This window comes from Mercenaria mercenaria, chromosome 3 (genome assembly GCF_021730395.1).
Source record: "Mercenaria mercenaria strain notata chromosome 3, MADL_Memer_1, whole genome shotgun sequence".
In the NCBI taxonomy this organism is placed as follows: domain Eukaryota; kingdom Metazoa; phylum Mollusca; class Bivalvia; order Venerida; family Veneridae; genus Mercenaria; species Mercenaria mercenaria.
In genome coordinates, this window is record NC_069363.1 from 82,840,681 (window position 1) to 82,849,315 (window position 8,635).

Consider the following 8,635-nt stretch of genomic DNA (forward strand, 5'->3'; position numbering starts at 1 on the left):
AATGTACATCCAATTGTTTACTGCTCGCAAAAAGGGGTTGTTTTCGCAAAATAATTTTCGTAATATTGGCATACAGATCTACGCCATAACGATAAATAAAATATTGCCTGTACAACGTATAGTTTCCAAACTAAAATGATATTTATGGACTTTGTTTACAATATTCCGTTTTAATGTCATTTTGTGGAGAGGACCGTTAGCTAATTTTAATATAACTCGTGGCCGAATCTATTTGAAAATGTTACTAAATTATTCCCATTGTAATTGATATTAACAATAAATATTATTAAATTAAAAATAGATAGTTTTAAAATATACAAAGTTTATATTTAAGTGTGTATAAACTAATGTAGAAGTTAAATTGAAGTTATATCGAATGGATGTTGCAACAAGAAACGCATAAAAAATTAAAAACCCGACTTAATCCTGGTCTTGGAAAACCGAAAATTTTAATGCCATCCAAGTATGAAATTGTTAGGAATCCATTAAACTTTGTCTTGTATAAACGTTTAGCAATCTAATTTGATAAATGGCCATTTGGAACTACGGCAAACTGCCCATTAGGAATCACAGCTAACAGACACGGTATAAATGTTTAATCATCTATGTCCCAAAGGGTCAATTTATCTACCAAATCACTAAACAAATTTCGTTTTTTTTTTATTTTCAACAAAACAGGTTTTGTCCTCACGAGTATGTTAAAGAAAAATGTAAAACAAAGATCAAAAGTTATATCAATCGATAATCAATATGACATTACAAATGAAATTTTTCTATACTTTTCATTTTTGTTGTCTTTTTTTTCTTCTTTTTTTTTTTAGAAATAGGGCCTAGGTTAAAAGATACATAAACTTCACCAAAGGCTTTAGCAGTTTTTTTTCTGTTTTTTTTTTACTCAAAAATCTACGATCTGTCTTGGAAAGACATATAAACAGGCAGTATCTTAGCTATTTATCTGAGTCTAACTGTCGCTTGATACCAGGAGTCATTTTTTTCTCTTCTACAAATAACGCATTAACGGTTACAAAATTGATGTAAATAAGTGGTTTAGTGAATTCTGCGATGTTCTGCCAAACTGACAGGTTTAATTGCATGAGTACTTGGAAAAGACAATCGCTGTACTGGATAAAGAGAGTTTAGATGCGAGCAACTTGCTTGACGAGTGCCGAGTATGTAACAGGTATTTTGATTGGCCACATCTTAGTTACTATATTTAGCGTCAGGGTCGTACTAATTGATAAGAATCATTTAGCTTTAAGCTAATTCATTTAGCTTTAAGACAATTCGATTTAGTACGACCCAGGGTCGGACATATTCCAATTAGTATGACCCAGGGTCGGACATATTCTATATAGTATGACCCTGGTTGTGAATTAGCTTTAAGCTAATTATATTTAGTACGACCCTGGGTCAGACATATTCTATATAGTATCATACTAAATCGAATTAGTACGACCCTGAATTAAGATAAATCCATTTAGCTTTAAGACAATTCGAATTAGTACGACCCTGGGTCAGACATATTCCAATTAGTATGACCCTGGGTCAGACATATTCCAATTAGCTTTAAGACAATCCGGAATTAGTATGACCCTGAATTAAGATAAATCCATTTAGCTTTAAGACAATTCGAATTAGTACGACCCTGGGTCGGACATATTCCAATTAGTATGACCCTGGGTCGGACATATTTCAATTAGCTTTAAGCTAATTCCGAAATAGTATGACCCTGAATTAAGATAAATCTATTTAGCTTTAAGACAATTCGAATTAGTACGACCCTGGGTCGGACATATTCCAATTAGTATGACCCTGGGTCAGACATATTCCAATTAGCTTTAAGCTAATTCCGAAATAGTATGACCCTGAATTAAGATAAATCTATTTAGCTTTAAGACAATTCGAATTAGTACGACCCTTGGTCGGACAAATTCCAATTAGTATTACCCTGGGTCATACTAATTCGAATTGTCTTAAAGCTAAATAGATTTATCTTAATTCAGGGTCATACTAATTCCGAACTGTCTTAAAGCTAAATCGGCATTTTCGACCCTAACGGTACGCCATACTTGTGGAAATGGGCAACCATTTTGCTTGAATGTAATAAAGTGTCATAGCATATAAAAACAAGAGCTGTCATAGAAGCAGCATGTTTAACTATTTTAAAACTTGATACTAAGTGAAGAAACATTATCTTGAATTCTAGCATAAAAATGCTGTTATTGTCACTTTTCGGGGGTGTCTTAACAGGAGAGAAAACGTGTATTAACAGAGAGATTCTCGCGCTCACATGCTGTTGTAACACCTTTTTATTTATGCGCGTTCCGTGGCAAAGCGTAAACGTATTACGGCCCCAAAACGAATAATTCAAAAGGAAATGACGTGAACGTGATAAAACAAACTTTACCGCACATTTCACGGGAATTTAATGACGTTGAGGGACAATATATTCATTTACTTGGTTTTGCGTTTTATGCCAGAATAGCGTTAGCGCATGTTATTTTCGTGTTATAACATCTACAGAATCCCTCGGGAATCACTGGTACCTGGCTTGGGTACCAACCAATCCCTCGGGATTCTGGAGATGTTGTAGCACAAAAAACATGCGTTATCCCTACACAATTACTTTATGTTTGAACAAAAAGCATTGAATAATAGCCATAAAAGAGTGAAACTGCCTAAAATTCCTTTAAATAATTCAAGAAATACTGGTTCGATACCACACTTCGGTCTGTGAAATCTGATCTTAGATGCTGACAGAAAACAAGTAGGATAGCTCTGCATATAGTTTGTACGGTCTAGCTAAAATCTTAAAGTTACTCACCCACAGTTCGGGTGAAATTTTTCAACATCTTCCTTTCAAAAAGTTTAGCAGAGAATGTGTATTTAACACAGAAATGTGATCTAAAACGGTTGAGAATAAAATTTAGATATTGGTAAAAATGCAACAGGAATGTAAATTTTCTGCAATATTTCAAATTTAGTATACTACATTCTGCACAAGATTTATTGTTATTTAATGGAATATCTTGCTTAATCATTCCAATAAGTTTGACTGAACCAATTTCCAACTCCAAAAAAGACCATAATTTATCCAAACTCGTTGACAGAGTTATCTGCTCTTGCCTACAGATGGAAATCATGATAGTAAGTAAGTAAGTGTTCAAAGTTTCAAAGCCATATGTCAAATAGTTTTGACAAACACGTACTTGTACGCAAACTGAACCAATTTCTAAGTACAAAAAGGCCATAATTCAGCCAAAATAGTTGACAGAGTTATGAACACTTACTTACAGATGGCGATCATATAATAAACAAGTGTTCAAAGTTTCAAAGCCACACATCAAACAGTTTTCACAAAACATGGACTGGTAAGAAATTGTACCAATTTCCAAGTCCAAAAAGAGTCATAATTTAGCCAAAATACTTTAAGAGTTATGTACTCTTACCTACAGATACAGACTATGGTATAATAATAATCAAGTGATAAAAGTTTCAATGTCATATGTCAAACAGTTTACACAAAATATGAACTAGTAGGAAATAAAAGGTACCCTAATTCAGCAAAAGTCCTTGATAGAGTTATGTGCCCTTGCCTAAAATTGGATATGGTGATGATAACAAGACAGTGTTGAAAGTTTCAAACCTTTATCCCCGAAGGTTTTGCCAAAATGTAAACTGGTACCAAAAACTTAACCAAGGTGTGACGCAAAGCTGATGCCGTATCGAGTAGGATAGCTATTCTTATAGTTCAAATAGTAAAGTTATAAAGGTCCAATTGCGGCGTCTTTTATGCAGTTTCCGAAAATGATTTTAATAAAAAATCTTGCAAAAAAGTTCTATGTAGAACAATCTAAACAAAATACATTTTTTTTTCATATATAACCTTCAGCCAGGTCATTTAATATTGATCTATGTGACAAATTATTTTAATTATTCTCAAAATCACTACAAATGGATAAAGTCTGCCCATCACTTAGCTTGAGACAACATTAACCTTAACCAACAAATTCTTGATTTTGCCTTGTGAATGAGTAATCTAATCCATTCACAAAAATATTAAGAATAAATAAAGTAAAGTTTAAGTGTAATGGACTGGCAAAACAATGAACAAACAACTGCAAATTTTTGAAAAACAATTCATTGTGCAAACTATTTTTCTCGAGATACTATTTGAAATATCTTCACCTTGTAGAATTTTAAATTATCTGAAAAAAATTCCAATAACACTGTGCATCCAGAAAATGAATTGGATACAAGTTCTTCAGTTTTGTATACAACAAAAAATCAAACTTAACTTGCACTGTTTTCACACATTTCATGTATATCACTTTTCAGCTGCATTTAGAATTTACTGAAAGATTCATTTTGTAAGTAGAACTGTTTTGCATTTAACACATTTTAAATTCAAATGTTTGTGTTTTAGAGCAGATTACACAGTATGTAAGTCATGATTTCTGCTATTTCACTATTTCAGATTTCCTTTTGAACTGGATTTCTATCTGATAGTGCATATATCAGTCACAGGCACTTCTCCCACTCCTAGCTCCCCTTCCTGGTCCTATGTCTACGCAGGCTGAAAATATACATTTTAACACACATGTAAACTTAAACGTTTTGTTAAAAACTAGAAGATGATCACACATATTAGAATTATGTATAAAGTTAAATGTATGGTAAGGTGACGGTGTATCATTTTTAATGCATGACATACTAATTTCTTTACTTTATCACAAAGTTTATACGGTAATAGTTAATACAGTGGGTGGGATAGCGCCGATGTCGTGAATTCATTTCGGACATACTGAGTTTTCAAAATTTCTGGAGATCTGAATACATTGGACGGGTTCATTCAAATGCTAGAATTTCTATTCTTACTAACACCATTCTCACGTAAGTATGATCAAATATCATTTCTTAAATATTTACCCTTCAAGATCGAAAACAATGTTGTCCTTTCTTCTCCCAGTTTGCTTTTCCTCTGATGTTAACATGGTCATTAGTTTCATTGTCATCAACCTGTGAAACAGAATGAATTTGGTGATAAAAAGTTAATAAAAAAGGTACAATTTGAATCTATATCACTAAAAATTAAATCAATAAGACAAGTATGCCAAGGAGCAGAGTGTTGAGCCCGCCAGCTGTCAAGTGGACCTTGGACCTAGGGACCTGGTTCTTGCGCACGACACTCCGTCTCATAATGGTAAACATTCATGCCAAGTTACATCAAAATCCCACCATGCATGAAGAAGAACTGCTCTGGACAAACTTCAGTATGACCGTAGGCCTCTTAACTGTGACCTTGACCTTTGAGACAGGAACATGGGGTTTACGCATGGCACACCTTCTCACTTAGGTAAACATTCATACCAAATATAAACAAGATTGGTTCATGCATGTATAAGTTATGGTCCGGACAAAATCAGACAGACACAAGCACATACATCGAAAGTGGCGACTATATCGAGCTCACCGTAAGTGGGTTCAACAAAAACTTGACACAAGACAAATACAACTCTTGCATAATTATTATTTTTCATTCTCTTAAAGTATTCTTCTAAATTTAAAACATGCACAAAAATGCTTGTGAAACACGATTCAGATGAGTTTCAGTTAAGTTCACGCATATTTTATTCAAGAGGAAGTAAAAAACAGGTAATAAATTTATGGAAACTTTATTCCAATATTACTTACTTATCAAAGTAAGTGTTGTATATAAGCAGAAGATAAAGATTCTATTCACAGTCCCTCATAGATGTTCTTCCAACAGCAGACAACATGGAAACCTGTCAACAGCAAAAAATTTCAAATTAGAGCTAATTTGTAATAATCTACATTTTAAGCACACACAACAGTAGTACACCCATGCATAAAATAAATTTTGAGAATTTACTGTCTTGCATTTTAGATGTAAACAACCTTGAATCAGTTTCACAACTAGTTTACGGTTAACCTTTAGCCTACTAGCAACAAGTGATTCTGCCTTTGCGACCAGTGCAGACCAAGATCAGCCTGCACATCTGTGCAGGCAGATCATGGTCTGCACTGTTCGCTATTCAGTCAGTAAATTTTCAGTGAACACCCCTTCGAAAAACAGATGGTACTGTCCAAACTGAACGATGGATCAGTTCATTTTAGAAACTTAGCAGGGTAAAGGTTTATGAAAACTTATGCCTGACTAAACTCAGACATACCAAAGTCTTTGTAAAACAGATCCTAGGTTTTCTGCACGAGGCATATATGTTACTAGTCAAAATAATTCGCCGTTCAGATTGTTTTATATTTGTGACGGGCAATCTAAACGTCAAAACTTTGAAGGACCAAAATAATGGAATATAAATCACAGTACACAGTCATGTGAAGTTATTGGTTTTGCGTTTTCGCATATTTGCATGTAGAGACACGGTAAACTTTAATCGTGTACAGTACATACATACATTTAAATCACCAGAAAATAAGTAATTTTGGATATTATTTGATAATTTTGGCATAAATCATTGAGAAATTGAATCCCCGTTCAATACATGTAAGTTTATTTGAATTTAAGACTAATGTTTGAAAATAATCGGCATTTAAACCTATAGCATGTAAAGCGTTGGCAGCGATGAAAATTTCATCGGAAATTGCTTCAACTATTTTGGTCTTTCGAGTGTTTGACGCAAGTGGGGATACTGCCCATATGAAAAGAATTATCCCAACATTTCCTAGGATCGCATCAAATTAGTTGGACTATTATGTTACTTCTGAAGAGAATCATCAGGCATCAAACGAATGTGAAGCAGTATAATAAATTATATTATATGGAGATGTCCAAATACAACGTAACAGGATGTTTCGGGACAGTGTGATAACTTGACTGTCGCTGTCTCAACATGTCTAAACTTATTTGGCATGATTTCTTTCAGGAAATCTCTAAAACATGTGACGTCACGCAATGACTACAAACAAAATGTAAAAACTGTTGATTTTATGTTAGTCAATATGGTGACAGCGACAAGTAAGCATAGTCCCGGCTATATTTCTGTTGCCTTTAGATAATGGATGGCACTTCTGTTAAATTTTCTTGTTGTATGGTGGATGGCGTGTGAATGCATTGCACGTTATTATGCAGAAGGGGGGATGGGCAGGGACTTTTTTCATATACAGACTTTTGCTGGCTTGATAGAATTTTGATCAGAATTAATAAAAAAAAATATTGATAGAATCTGTGTTTTAAGAATATTGATGCAGTTAGAAAAACATCACTGTTTACAAAAAAAAAAAACATGGACGTCTAGCCGCTCACCGTCTTATCAGTTCTAAAAATAGAAACTACAAGGGATTTGTTTACAAACACCATCTAGTCTAGTCCTATATCATGACCCGCATAAAATTTGTTTGACTACCACACCCCTAGCTGCTTCCAACAAGTAATGCTGTTTGGTGACAGATATCAACATACAAATGGCATGTAACTGTTAGACACTAAGCATACGTGAATTTATAAACTAAAAACCCTTTGTCAAAACCTTTATAATTTATGGAAAGTTCTAACTATTTTTTGCACTGTAAACAGTAAAAGACTGCAAAATGTTGACAGTCTGATCTTCATCGCATGCAAGATATTTTAAGTAAGTCCATTTCTAGCCTAAAATGCATAATTATTAATTTATCCTCATGCAGCACAACAATGTCAACATACAAATTACCGGTAATAGGCCTACCGCGAAAATATATGACAATATAAGTTATAGCTATAACTTCAACAGTTTTAAAAACGTCATGACAAAAAATAACTGCTGTAAAAACTAACAACATACTTACAGGTGGAGAAGCCATGGCATGATTTGACATATAATCTGTACAGGGCGCTTTTTAAATACTTCCACGAATTTTCAAAACTCCGATCAACAACATGAACGAGGGCAAAAAAGGCACGTGAGCTTAGTTTATAAATTCACGTATGCTTAGTGTCTAACAGTTACATGCCATTTGTATGTTGATATCTGTCACCAAACAGCATTACTTGTTGGAAGCAGCTAGGGGTGTGGTAGTCAAACAAATTTTATGCGGGTCATGATATAGGACTAGACTAGATGGTGTTTGTAAACAAATCCCTTGTAGTTTCTATTTTTAGAACTGATAAGACGGTGAGCGGCTAGACGTCCATGTTTTTTTTTTTGTACGACAATGCTCCAGAGAGGGTAATGTACAAAAACGGAAGAAGAAGAAGAGCTAGACCTGTTTTGATTGGTCAATTTCGAACACATGTCGGAAATCATGGGACGGAACTCTTTCGAGTTAATGTTAGATGGTTAATGTTACTAACCTCACGACATGACGAATAGCGCTAAACGACAAATATGCAATAAAGTATTCACGCAATGAAATTATTTTTGCAGCTTGAAATAGTTTAAAGTTTCAGTAGATCTAATGACGTTGTTCCAACGTTTTTACAACGTCGGAATAGCGATGTCGGATTTTGGTCGCTGTAAAGCCGTTGGAACAACGTCGGAATTAGCGACGTCGGATTTGGTCGCTGTAAAGCCGTTGGAACAACGTCGGGATAGCGACGTCGGACTTTGGTCGGTGTAAAGTCGTTGGAACAACGTCTGATTCTGGTCACCGACGTCGCGACCCCAAAACAACTATAAAA

At 34.4% G+C, this 8,635-nt stretch overlaps 1 long non-coding RNA gene across 2 annotated transcripts; it reads right to left on the reverse strand.

Annotated features, from left to right (window-relative positions):
* Positions 1-4,123: 4,123 nt before the first annotated feature.
* On the reverse strand, positions 4,124-7,977 carry LOC123524237 (uncharacterized). Of its 2 annotated transcripts, XR_006681243.2 has the most exons (4): positions 7,804-7,977; positions 5,695-5,786; positions 4,930-5,019; positions 4,124-4,576 (listed from the first exon to the last, which is right to left on the reverse strand). It is a non-coding gene; the product is annotated as an uncharacterized LOC123524237 (long non-coding RNA). The 2 variants fall into 2 exon arrangements; XR_006681242.2 differs by lacking the exon at positions 7,804-7,977 and having other exon boundaries at positions 5,695-7,330.
* Between the last annotated feature and the right edge of the window lie 658 nt (positions 7,978-8,635).